Raw genomic sequence first — 14,361 nt, 5'->3', positions numbered from 1 at the left:
TGCTTATAATTGCATAATACCTATGCTAGAGATAAGCAGTAGTTGCGTATACCCTTAGTATAGGGGACCCAAAGGCGAACATTTTCTAAAACCGGGAGTCGATGTTCCCGAGTATATTATATATATATATATATATTTATATATATATATATATATAGTTTTCAAAACTATTAATCGAATAAGGTTTATTCGATAACTTTATTTTTATTAATGAATATTATCTTGAATATTCATTCGAGGACTTATGACTCCGTTTATTCTATTTAATGAATATTATTTTGAATATTCATTCGAGGACTTATGACTCCGCTTATTATATTAAATAATATTCTTTATTTTATTAAAGAATATTGTTTCGATAATCAAACTTATTTTCGATTATTCAAATAAAGATCGTACTTCGTATAAGTATATCTTTGGTTATTTATTATTCATTTCAAGTATGAGTTTTAAAACTTGTACTTCAAATTATTTTTATAAAGATTATCCTTATGGGAATATTATTTAAATAATAATATTCAGATATTTTTTAATATATCGGGACTGATTTATTTCATTAAATCAGCATTACTTCAAACATTCTTAAAAATGTTTTCGAGTCTTCAAGATGATTTTAAAAGTTAGGGCGGATCTCAAAACTCATTTTTATATTTAAAGATCCTCCTTTCGAAAGGTATTTACATACTCGCTCAAAACCTGAGGGATCCGGCTCTGTGGGGTATTTTATATTCGCAACAAGGTTGTTGTTTTGATAAATAAATTGATTACTTACCCAACATTCGGGAAGTAAGTCCATCTAATTGAGTCGGCATAAGTGACAGGTCGGGGTACGGTCTATCAAAGTGTAAGTGGCTGGGTGGCAGCCCATCAACGCGTAAGAGGCCGGATGGCGGTCCAGCACAATGTCCTAATGAGGCCAGGGTGATGACCGGTGGGGGATTCATCCATCTACTAGTAGAAAAGGTTACTTATTGGTATCTTTGCCTGATCAGCAAGATATCGGGTTTATGCCAAAATTCTTTTCTTTCCAAAATTCATTGGATATTACAAACTCTGTTCATACTTTACATGACAGAGGTTTCCAGGAAATGTATAAGAGATATATATGTGGATATATATATCGGGACTAAATAAAGTATCCCGTAACATTTCATTCAATAATATTTCAAAGATTGAATCTATTCAAGTCTTAACTTGTGGTCTCATCTATGGGATGAACTTTCGAAAACTTATTATACTTTGAACAGTGGTAGTTCAAGTAGTTTTCTAAAATGGTATAAGTATAGTGAAGTAATTGGTAACTTCATCTTCCTTTAAGCTTATATCCAGTAAGTAATTACCTTACACTTGATAAAGGTTTCTAGTAAGTTATCCATTTAGATACTTGCATTATTGTTTACACTATATATTATCTTGCGAGCTGTAATGCTCACTCTTGCTTCATTTCTTCTTCACACAACAACAGTTAGAAAAGATGGTCAGACTCAAGCAGACCCAGCGCAAGCGCGTGGGAAGCGTCCCGCGTCTTCCCGTTGATATCATAACTGCTATAGCTGCAGAGGTAGATCTATTTTTAGATCAGGCATTCTACTTTTGGGAATCAATTATGTATAATTATAACTTGTGGCAGATAATGGCAATTAACTATAAACTTATCAAGTAATCATTTTGGGTTGTAATAACTTTTAAATTGTGGATTCAAGGACTTGTACTTATTTCAATTTCATCTCTGAGACTATAACGGGTTGTGGTGTATGTTAGTGTGGGGTCACAGCATGAGGTTATTTATTATTAATTAAGTTAAGTGATATTGTGGAAAGAAAGACCGTGACGACCCGGATCCCCGACCCCGGATCTGGGGGTGTTACAGAAATGGTATCAGAGCTAAGCGTTATAAACCTCAGAGATGATGCGACGATATAATAATAAACTCAGAAAGATAATAAGAACTCTTGCCAAGTTCATAGTCGGACTACTTAAAGTAGTACTGACAGTTAAAACCCTTAAGGGAACCCTTATAAGTATCATGATAGTAACTTAGCTCGTTTAATGTGTAGGCACATGAGATAGAGGACCCAGAGATGTTCGAGCGTGAGCATGATGAGGCACTGCTAGATGACGAGGATCAGGAGGAGCCTGAGATGGAGGAGGAGGAGGACCCCTCAGAGGAGTCAGAGACAGAGGTTATTATGAGTTCAGATGAGGAGGACCCGGATGAGGTCCTAGTGGCTGAGGAGCATGTCGGAGCTATGGTAGAGTACACTGGTACCCCTTTACCCTCACTCACGGTGGTTAGAGCTCCTACCCCTGCACCACTATCTTGGAGACCCTATGATGACAACTCTGAGACCCATACTCCCGAGCCTAGGCATACCGAGGAGGCACCCCCAGCGGCTCCGGATTCACCACCTCTCGACCCTGCCCATAGGCAGTCTTTGTTAGCTCACGGCTATGTTCAGGATGTACTGAGGACTCGAGTGGCTGTTGCTGAGGCCCGGCTGGATAGGTCAGGAGGGAGTTGGAGGTGGAGATGGCTAGTCGGCGTGCCCGAGCTTATGAGGCCAGAGCTACCATACCCCGATCTCTGAGGAGGGAGCTGAATGGGATAGAGCTCACGGCCCGTGCGAGACTCCGATCACTCCAGGGGGACAGGAAAGGCAGGATCTCTAGGAGGCAGGCTGACTACATTTTCCGTCATGCGATGGAAAGGGTGTGGGAGCTGACCCGCTCCGGTGTGTGATTCAGGATCAGTGATGGGGTAGTCTAGTTGTCTAGTTAGTCGAGGCCATAGTAAGAGCCAATTTTCCGGGATAGTTGACTTGTATATAGCATCCCTTCCTCTGACTAGACAGATAGACTCTTGTGTATCACTTTTGGGCAGATGGCTGTAGAACTGTTGTACTTTTGACTAGATCAAACTATGTATTTCTCGCATTATGTATATATTTGTTTCCTTTTAGTTTAGTTCCTTAGTGACGAGATCACTGTTTTTATCGTTATTATTACTGCACTTCTTATTAGAACTATCATAATATAATAGAATTGCGAGATGCATTATCCCCATTATAGAAACTGTGTAAGGCACAATTTTATGTATGATTGTGACCTAACATTGAATTTCCCAAAAATTTATCAGTATCATGCCGCCAAGAAAGATTGGAACTAGGGCGAATCCTGGATCTGAGGACCAGGGAAGCCATAACCAGGACGGTAGGAACCAAGAACACGGTGAAGAGGAAGATGAGGATTATGTTGAACAGGATGACTCCCTGTATGAAGAGGAGGAGGAAACATATGGTGTTGAAGGATTTGAGATAGAGGCTGAAGAAGGAGAAACTGAGGTTGAGCAACCAGTACCAAACCCAGGCATGGATCCCATGTGACAGTTCATGCAACTACTAAGGCAGAACTTGGAATGTCAACCCAACCCACCCCCTCAAGGAAATAACAATGTTGTGGCAAACTCTTTTAGGGCTTTCAAGTCCCTTAAGCCCCCTGAGTTCCACGGATCAGCCGACCCAGTTGAGGCAAGGGCATGGCTAAAGGAAATGGAGAAATCCTTTGAGATTTTGAGTACCGATGAGGCACAGAAGACTGTATTTGCTACCTACCTTCTGAAAGGAGAGGCTAACTACTGGTGGGAGGCCAAGAAAAACATGGAGACAGATGCTATCATAACCTGGGAGAGGTTCAGTCAGTTGTTTTTGGGAAAATATTTCCCGAGGTTTATGGAGAACCAGATGGAGCTCAAGTTCTTGGAGATAAAGCAGAATAATTTATCTGTGGCAGAGTATGAAGAAAAATTTACTGAGTTATCAAGGTTTGTGCCGGAGTTTGTGAGCACCGAGGAAAAGAAAGCTAGGAGGTTTCAGCAGGGACTGAAACCATGGATTCAGAATAGGATGGCAATCCTTGAGCTTACTGATTATGCCACTCTGGTGCAAAAGGCAATAATTATAGAAGTCGGAAGTGAATAGATGCAGAAGGAAAGAGAGAAGAAGGGAATAAAGAGGAAAAGTATGAGCATGGGTGGAGGTTCCTCAGGAGGGAGCTTCCCAACTAGATTTAATCGAGGAGCAGTGTCCCTACTGGGAAAGAACACTGGGTTTAAGCGGCCAATGAGTGTGAATGTGAGCCAGAGCGGCCAGAAGTCAAGAATGTCCTATTCCAACCAGTCTCGACCCCCATTGCCAGCCTGTAACACTTGTGGAAGAATGCATTCTGGGGAGTGTAAAGGGAAGCCGGTAATCTGCTTCAAGTATGGTCAAGAAGGTCACTATTCAGACAAGTGCACTTCGCCAACCCCCATTAACCGCCCAACCACCACTTGTCATCAGTGTGGACGCCCGGGTCATTGGAAGAGGGAATGCCCAATGAACAAACCAGCAGCTTCAGGAGCAAGCAGAGCCGCTTCTAATAAGCCACCTACTGTGAGGACTTTCAACATGACAGTACAAGATGCTATGAAAGATTCAGATGTGATAGCAGGTACCCTTTCACTAAATTCAGTCAGTGCAAATGTTTTATTTGATTCTGGAGCAACTAAATCTTTTATATCAAAGGACTTTGCGCATAAATTAAGACTTAAGGCTGAACCCTTGATAGAACCCTTACAAGTGGAAATAGCCAACCATGAAATTATTCCTGTTAACCAGATTCACCCCACCTGTGAGTTAGGCATAGGGGAACAATCTTTTAGTGTTGATCTGATTCCTTTTAAATTAGGGGAGTTTGATGTAATTTTGGGAATGGACTGGCTATATAGCAATGATGCTCAGATAGACTGTAAGGGGAAGAAAGTTAAGTTGAATATTGCAGGGAAGAAAGAAGTCATATTTAGAGAAAAGAGGCAGACGCAGAAATTTTTGACCATGGACCAGGACAATAAGATGCTACAGAAAGGAAATGAGGCTTACCTAGCCTATGTGGTGGACACCCAGAAAGAGGTGCCCAACTTGCAAGATATTTCGGTAGTCAATGAATTTGAAGGTTCACTCCGTTGTTGGTTAACAGATTCTGCGGGCTGTGCCCCGGTTCCTCTTCTACGGGGTGGCATTGTTCTGATAATGAAAATTGGTCAACATAGTTGTAATTATGACAGTTGGATTATTTTATTCATATGTAAGCATGTCATTTATCATCTAACATTTTTTTATAAAGTGCAATAATATGGACGTCAATTTCTTAATAACTGCTTAGATATATATTTCATAAGGTCTCCCACTTATATCTGGGGGATGAAATAACTAGCTGAGTTCATACATGCCTGATTATAATACATTACTACCTGTCCTGAATACTGAAATGAAAATACATAAGCCGTGTACCCTGAAGGGCTAGGAACGCTACCTACTACTAGCTATCCTATCAAAATAGGTGACAAGTCACCCAGCCTTCCTTAAGGTCCATATCTAGTCACTAGTCCCTCAGTCACTATCACTGCGCGTGAGGTCACGCACCCTCCTCATAGCTCCTGCCAACATCAGTTCTGCATCAACTACCGGAATGTATTCTCCAATCGTTGTCATCCTCATCTGAACCCTGGTACGGAGCTCGATCCCATCGATCTCTCTGCGGGCTATGGCTGGGGAAGCAGCTCTGAAATCTCCTGGGTATCCTAGTCGGGTAGCTCTCTCAGCTGTCAGTTCTTGGCGTAACTTCACAATGCGAGCAGATGCCACAGTGATCTCAGCGTTAAGCTGAGCCACTATCCAGTCGTGTACAACTACATGTATGGTCGCCGATGGTGGTAGAGGTGAATCTGGGTCGCTAGAGGATATGTCATAAACCTCGTGGATCTGTGCACATATCGCCTCCTCCTCATCATCATCAGTATAGGGCATAGGGCTCTGAATCCCTGGGGGTGGTGTAGGAGAGCGAATAGTCGGGTAAGGGTACATCTCTACATCCCTCCAGCCTATGCCAACTCCCTGAGTCATCTCAATGCCATTAGCTATGGGGACAAGAAGGTCAGTCTCCTCCTCTAGGACATCCTCAGTAGGGTCATCATCTGAATCATCAATGGGTGGGCTCTCTGGCTCGGGAGTAGGGTCACGCTTAGGAATCATGACATCATCAACAGGGTCAATCTCCCTCATAGGCTCCACCGATACCTGATACAATAGGCAAGGTGTTACTAACTTAGAGTTGGAATTCCCTTGAGGTTAAAACTGTCAAGACTACCCGTGTAGCCCGACGATGAACTCGAGTTGAGTTTTAATTGATTATTTTATTAATCCTATGTCTACGTATTTTATGTCCTATCATTTCCCAGATTTGATAACCTAAGGCTCTGATACTATTTCTGTGGCACCCCAAAATCCGGGGTCAAGAATCTCAGAGGCCACGCCATCTAAACTATTACAACCACACCACTCACGCTACAATATATAAATACTCACGCTTCTTGACACCACACTTATCACACACACACACACTTACAGGATATTGTCTTGGAAATGAACCATTTATAACTAGAGTAATTTCAACCATCAAGTGATAATTATTACAACCCAAAAGTGATTTAGTCTTACCGGGGAGTAACCTTTAAGTAAGGCTAGTCCTACAGCCAAATATACGTTTCTTGTTTATTACCTTACATAAGTCATACTTATAAATAAGTCGAACTAAAAACAACTGAAAACTAATCCAGCTTATTCGGACTACCTGTGGTACAGCACCAAACAATCTATGGAACAACTGGCCATTTCCTACCCGTTTCGTGGCTGTGGACAGGCATCTTGATTCACTATTGTGTTGTGTCAATTTAAGAAAACAAGTATGAGCTATAATGCCCAACATAATAATGTACAGTATGAAAATGACTGTATGATAACTTATGTAAAACATCATATATGATAATTATATTTTATTCGAAAATAGTTTTCCTTGGTGATACACACCTTCTTATGAACATAATTCTTTTAAGGGATTTTAATTTCTTGCGAATACCTTGATAGTAATCCCAGCACCTAGGCTTGGGTTACGATATTGCATCACAATTCCAATTGGAAGAATTAGGACATTCGTTGGAGCCAGCGCATACGATGATCAGTCGTACTGCGATAAAAGTAACCTTTTCTACTAGTAGAAGGACGACACCTTCGTATCCCGGTTATCACCCTTGCCGCATACGGGCTATGTGTCCTCATTTCGGGTATACACACACTTTACAGGTCCTTAGGTACATATTATACCGTCTCCTACGGTACCAGTAGTCTATCCAATACACGAAGTACTTGGATCCTACCCCTCCCTTGTCCTTTAGGAAATCCTATCATATCTCGAGAACTCGAACCACATCAAAGTTTCCCCCAAGCATTTTGGTTGATAGGCATAGCTTTACTTTATATATATATATGTACTTCCGAAGATTTCGGAGGAAGTACTAGGGATGTGAGTTGACCGTTGTCAACAGATAATTAAATAAGGGGAAAAAGTTTCTCCTTGAAACTATATTCAAAATACTAAATAAGTCGGAATAATATTCTCCGACGATCTGAAATTATTCAAATGATCTTCGAAATCAGAAAGTAGTTTAAATCCGGTTCCATGATTTTTAAATCAATGATAACCCTCTAATAATTAATACATATTTAAATGATATTCGATAAATAATTAAACCTCGAATGAGTTTACTCTCTAAAAGAATATTTAAAATAATCTTCCTCAACTAGTTTATGTCTACGTAGTTAATAATCTTCCTTTCCTACCATGGTTTAGTTAGTGCGTTACGTTTATTTAATCGTTTACGCGTTCGCTCGGTCGCTTAAACATTTTCGTAATACTTACTCGTAAATGGTTCGAGACGTAATTCCTTTAGTATTTATTCCTTATATTTTTAATTATCATACTTGAATATAAATCCGTAGGGTTTTAATCTCGTAATTATATTGTGATCCCCGTAATCCTCGATGAGTCGTAAATACGGTCATTTTTCAATGTTCGTTTTCTTCGAAAACTAATAGCGTTTACATACACTCATTTAGTACGTATTATTATAATTTCAACTCCGAAACTCATTTCCTCATGTACTACATAGTGTGGGCTCAAAAGTTTTTCCCGTCCGTCAGGGTTACTATTCATTAAATGTTTTACAAGGTCTCAAAAATTCGAGTTATTATATTAATGATTTCGAATTGGATATTATATTTTAAAAAAAACCAAGGTTAGACTGCTGATCAGTCACACACTAACTCCGAGCAAGGCACACAACTCTGTTCAAATTACTGGATCCAAGGCACACATTGACCCAACTTGACCACCAATCGGGTCTGACCACGAATCTGGTCCATAATTTTATAAAATAATCTAATTTTAACATAATAACAGAATAAACAATGTAAAGCAATAAAAAAATCATAAGCAACATTGGATGTTCAATAATGAAATGGTTTCAATCTTCACAAAGGATCAATATGGCAATTTTAAAGAATGGTTGTTAGGTAATGAAAGAATTGGATAACAAAGGAATCAAAGTTTCAAGGTTGCAAGGATTTGGTCTTTCAAAGCATAAAGGTACAGTAGTTTGAGTATGTAAGCAATTTGATTCAGTGTTTGGCATTTGGTTTATATGTATTTGTGGAGTAGTATCGTATATCTGTGGTTCGTATTCGGGTATGCAACAATCAACGGTTAAGAAAGAATAAGGTTTACGGCTCAAAGATCAACAAATGGAATCAAGGTTTAGGGTTCAGTGCTTCAAAGCACTCGCAATATAAAACAGGATTATCAATCAACTACAATATATCTCGAGAAAGTTCAGAACACTTTCCTGATACTAGCTTGCTATACTTCACCAATCTCCAATCACAATCTCCTACTCCTCGACTATCTGTTTCCCTTTCCTACGCCTTGCCTCTTCTGCTTACATAACATAAGTATATATCAATACTCAACTCATACGATTCTATTTGGTATACACTTCAATCTATCCTTCGCTTTACCCAAATCCGACTAACGGATTGAAAGTTACGCTAAAAATAAGTAAACACTGAACATATAGACCGACAGTCAAACAAACAAGTCATATATAGCACATAGCACGTCAAACAACCAATGAAATTTCATTTATAAAGAAGTCTCGGGTCATAAACAGTCTTTCGGGCATTTAATATGATTTTTAAAATATTTTTCAGAATTAAAATGGGTCGTTGGATCAATTTTAAAGTAGTAAACAGGGTTCGGTTGGCCACATCTGGCTTCAAAATAATTTTCTAATAATTATCGAGCCTTGAAAACAATTTAAAGTATTATTTTAAAGCTCGAAACTATTTTTCAGAATTTTTAAATCATTTATAAATAATTAAATCTAATTAAATAATTAATTAAAATTAATTGATAATTAATTAAATCAATTAACTAATTAATCTTCGAATTGATTGACCAATTAATCAATTAATTATTAACTAAAATTAATTAACTAATTAATTCAGATTTATTTTTTGAATTAAAAATAATTTTTGGAATTAAAATAATAATTTTTGGAATTTTCAGTAATTAAAAATGAATTTTTATAATTAAAATAAATAAGAAATATAATTTTTAAACATTTTATAAACAGGAATCCTATTTTTGAAACTTCTGGAAACCTCAGGGACCTTCATCTTCTTCAATAATTCAGGGACTAAACTGCATTTTTGCAGTTTAGTCGCCGGAAAATTACGGGGATCGCCGAAGAATACGTTCCCGACATCCTCACACCACCATCTCCTCCAGATATGATCTATACAACATCAGGAACCTATTCAAGCAATCAAATCACATCAATAACCCCTGAGTTGGCCGGAATATGGCCGAGAAGTTCACCGATTTCCGGTGACCCGATGCAAACTTCAAAACACAACTCTCTTCCAAAAAGGGATCCTGTGTTAACGAGCTATACACCAATCGATTGCAAATTTCATGAGGAACAAAACCCATTATACCTCAACATCTAATAACCCCTAGAACAAAAAGCCCTAAATTTCAATTAAGAACATTCATACGGGTTATAAACCCTAATTTTAAAATTCGAAAATTAAACTCAATTTTGAACAAGTTATTGAACTCCAAATCTGTCATATGACATATGCAAATCATGAGGAAAACAAGCTCTACAACATGCAAGTATCAAATCATTCAAACAATCATACGTACAAAAATTCATATTTTTAATCAAAATTATTCGAAAATAAATAAAAATATATAAAATCAACCTTTGATTCTGCAGTAAAACGAGTTCCAGAATTTGATAGTACTCCTCAAACCCTTCGATTTTGTTACTCGGGCTTTGAAAACAGAGATCACTAACACCTTCAAAAGCTGGTTTGATTTTCAAAAGATTATATGAATATATAAATTTTCTCTGTAAAATTCTATAATTACTGTTTGTAAATGATTTTTGGTACGAAATAAAATACGGTAAAGGCTATTTATAATTACGGAAAATTAGTATCTCGTTGGATCATTCCGGATATAAAATGGTACGTTTATTTAATAAAATAGATCCAAACGGTACTGGTTTTCGGGATAATTATCCAAATCAGTATAATTTGTACTGCGATCTTGGTCTCAGCGCCTGGTTACACGTATTACGAGGTGATAATTGTAATAGTTTAATAAAAATATCCCATTTACCGAAATGAATAATGTATCGAAAATATTGCGCCGGGACCCGCGTAGGACAAACCGTACACCAGATCGAAAAAGTCAAAATATGGAAAATGCTCGGAATATTGCAATTAGGTTAGGAAGGAGTTCTCGGAAGAGTTTCGGGTTATAAAAACATAAAAACAGGTGACGTCGGCTGGTTCCCGATTGTATAAAATAGTTTATAAATACTCGGAAAAAGAATTTATAAAATCCAAATATTTCCTATAGAATCAAAAAATCAATATAAAAATAAATAAGAAGATATGACAATTATCTATATTTTATTTTGGACATATAAAAATTAAAATACTCAATTTATATTATTTTTAAACATCCAAACACATATATCACTTAACAAATACTTCACAGAATAAACACGAAACATGCATAATATTTATTTATTAGCAAAAATAATTACATGATATATCCCAGATATTACATCCTTCCCCCCTTAAAAGGATTCTGTCCTCAGAATCTCCTAAGAAAACAAATGAGGGTACTTTTCTTTCCGACTTAACGCGTTTGCCACAACGTTTGCTTTACCGGGATGATAGTTAATCGTGCAATCATAATCCTTAATCAACTCCAACCATCTTCTCTGTCTCATATTAAGCTCATTCTGTGTGAATATGTACTTCAAACTTTTGTGATCCGTAAAAATCTCATATTTTTCTCCATATAGATAATGTCTCCAAATCTTCAAAGCGAATACTATAGCTGCTAGCTCCAAATCATGGGTAGGATATGTTCGTGTGGTTTCAATTGCCTTGACACATACGTAATAACCTTATCGTGCTACATCGGAATACATCCGAGTCCTTTATGGGAAGCAACACTATAGATTACGAAATTCCCTTGATCATCTGGAAGTGACAAAACAGGTACCGTGATTAATTTTCACTTCAATTCCTGAAAACTTTCTTCACATTTATCGTTCCATAGAAACTTTTCATTCTTCCGTGTAAGCTTTGTCAATGGTGTTGCAATCCTTGAGAAATTTTGAATAAATCGGCGATAATATCCCGCTAATCCCAGGAAACTTCTTACCTCTGTTGGTGTTCTCGGTCTTTCCCAATTTGTAATTGCTTCAATCTTCGCTGGGTCCACTTTGATCCCTTCATTACTGACTATGTGTCCTAAGAACTGGACTTCCTGTAACCAAAACTCACACTTCGAGAATTTAGCATATAACTTTTTCTTCCTTAAAATCTCTAAAGCTGTTCTCAAATGTTCTGCATGATCCTCTTCTGTATTTGAATAAATCAAAATATCATCCATAAATATAATAACAAACTTGTCCAAGTATTCCTTGAAAATTCTGTTCATCAGGTCCATGAATGTTGTCGGGGCATTGGTCAATCCAAAAGACATCACTAAAAATTCATAATGTCCATACCTTGTTCTGAAAGCTGTCTTTGGTATATCCTCTGGCTTAATCTTTAGTTGATGATATCCCGATCTCAAATCAATCTTGGAGAAGTACTTGGCTCCTTTCAATTGGTCAAACAAATCATCAATTCTGGGTAACGGATACTGGTTCTTGATTGGAAGCTTGTTGAGCTCACGATAGTCGATGCATAGTCTCATGCTTCCATCCTTCTTCTTGACAAATAGTATCGGTGCACCCCACGGGGATACACTGGGTCTGATTACTCCTTTCTCTAATAGCTCTTGCAATTGCTTTGCTAGTTCCTTCATCTCAATGGGCGCCATTCTCTACGGGGCCATGGATACTGGTTCCGTTCCAGGTGCTAAGTCGATCGCAAACTCAATTTCTCTGTCTGGAGGAAGTCCTGGTAACTCATCGGGAAACACGTCTGAAAATTCATTGACTACTGGAATATCTTCAAGTTTTGCTGGCTCCTGACTTCTATCAATCACATATGCAACGAAATGCTCGCATCCTTGTCGTAGTAACTTTTTAGCTTGAATCACTGTTAAAAACTTCTTTGCTTGTTTCTGGCCCTTAAACGTTACTATTCTTTCGTCTGGCGTCTTCCCCATTACCTTCTTATTTAGACAATCTATCTGGGCATCGTGCTTAGATAACCAATCCATTCCTAAGATAACGTCAAACTCTCCTAGCTTAAATGGTATCAAATCTACACAAAACTTACTACCAGAATTCTCGATCTCACAATTCTCACAAACGTGATTAACAGATACACGCTCTTGATTTGCTAATTCCACAGTTATTATTTCATTTAAATACTCAATTGGATAATATAACTTACTATCAAAATCTTGTGAAATAAACGATCGAGTTGCTCCCGAATCTATTAACACTTTGGCAATAGAGAATTGACATTAAGCGTACCTGCCATGACATCAGTATCCTGGATAGTGTCCTTCACCGACATATCAAAAACTCTAGCCCTTGGAGTTTCATTCACTGCTGGGGTAGATCCCATAATTCTCAATGCATTACTGACTGGGGCTGGTGTCTTGCAATCCCTGGCTATATGTCCTGGCTTCCCACATTTAAAGCATTTAAATCCAATAGATGGAACCTTAACTGCTGGATTACGGGTAGGCTGATCCTTGTTTGCTGGCTCTCTCGCTGGCTGATTACGACACTCCCTCAAATAGTGCCCTTTCTTATTACACTTGAAACAAACCAGGTTCAACTTATTACAAACTCCTCCGTGCTTCTTCCCACATACCTGACAATCTAAAAAAGTTAGCCTCAACTGATTCAGCTGATTCACATTGACTGGACGGTTACCTTGACCTCCGTCGCATGCATTTTGCTTTTTGAAATTAAAATTTCTTCCTGGCTGAAACTTGCCCTTCTTAAAATTTGGAAACTTCCCTGGTTGTGACTGACCTTCATTCCCTTCAAACTTCCTTTTCTTACTTTCCTTTTCCTTCCGTGACATCTCGCTCTCTGTCTCTACAATCATGGCCTTCTGTACAACTCCTACATAGGTATCCAATTCAAAGATGGCTACCTTCCCTCTAATCCATGGCTTCAGACCTTGCTGGAATCTCTTAGCCTTCTTCCTGTCAGTATCTACATATGATGGCACATACTTTGGCAATTCTTCAAACTTACTTTCATAATCATCTACCGACATATTTCTTTGCTTTAGCTCTAAAAACATCAGCTCCATATGATCCTGAACAAACTTAGGAAAATACTTTTTTAAAAATAACTCTTTAAACCTCTCCCAAGTAATAACATATGTACCTTCCAATGTCTTCACAGTCTCCCACCAATAGGTGGCCTCATTCTTCAAATAATAACTTGCAAACTCAACCTTCTGTTCTTCCTTCACTTTAACTAAAGAAAACGATTTCTCTATTTCCTTTAACCAAACATTTGCTTCAATCAGATCTAGGGAACCCTTGAATTCTGGTGGGTTTACTGCCTGAAAAGTTTTGAAAGTTACGTGGGGATTAGTTTGTCTTTGTTGTTGTTGAGTCAGGTGAACTGTTTGTTGAGCCAAGATTTGAAGAATCTGGGCTATTGCAGGGTCTATGGGTCCTGGGTTTGCATTCTGGTTAGTATCATCTTGGTTGTTATTGTTGTTGTTGGTTTCTTCATTTTGGGTGTCGGTGCGGGTATTTCTTCTGGGAGGCATTTTCTGTAAAGAGTCAAACAACTTATTTAGCTTTTAAATCAAATCCTTTGCATAAAGAAAAGTTTTGTAAAATAGAAATATCTATTTTTGAAAAAAGTTGTAACAGTTTAACTAAGTAAATTGCATGCTTCTTTACAGAATATAA

The sequence above is a fragment of the Apium graveolens genome, chromosome 11 (genome assembly GCF_009905375.1).
Source record: "Apium graveolens cultivar Ventura chromosome 11, ASM990537v1, whole genome shotgun sequence".
Taxonomy (NCBI): domain Eukaryota; kingdom Viridiplantae; phylum Streptophyta; class Magnoliopsida; order Apiales; family Apiaceae; genus Apium; species Apium graveolens.
Note: the sequence above shows the minus strand (reverse complement) of the source record.